Genomic DNA, 526 nt, shown 5'->3' on the forward strand with positions numbered 1-526 from the left:
GCGCGGCGCGGCGCGGCGCGGCGCGGCGCGGGTGCTCTTGGGAAATGTAGTCTCGGCCCCCCGGCTCCTTGGGGCGGTCGGGCGCCGGAGCTCCGCTCGCTGCTCTGCAGACGCCGCCGCCGTCCGCCCGGCGCGCGCTCTCCGCTCCCTTCTCGCGGCGGCCGGGCGGGTCCGACTCCGAGAGGCAGGTACCGCGAGGACAGGGGAGCGCGTGGGAGCGCGCGGAGCTGAGGAGGCGCGGCCTGTGAGAGGCGACGTGGGGAGGGGCCGCCCCCGCGCCGCGCGCTCTTCCAGGCTCGGTGAGCGGCCGAGGCCTGGCCCGGCCGGAGGGCGGGGAAACGGGGGTGGGAGGGCGCGGAGCCGCGCGCGGTCCCAGGACGGCGGTGGAGCGGGGGGCTGCCGGTTCGGGAGTGGGCGTTGGCATGTACCGGTGGCCTCATCCGCGAGCTCTTCCTGGGTCTGCCCTAACCTTCGTCTGCTCGTGGGTCGCGGCCCAGGAATGGTGTCTCCGTTCTCCCCGGCAACC

Source organism: Prionailurus viverrinus, chromosome D3 (genome assembly GCF_022837055.1).
Source record: "Prionailurus viverrinus isolate Anna chromosome D3, UM_Priviv_1.0, whole genome shotgun sequence".
In the NCBI taxonomy this organism is placed as follows: domain Eukaryota; kingdom Metazoa; phylum Chordata; class Mammalia; order Carnivora; family Felidae; genus Prionailurus; species Prionailurus viverrinus.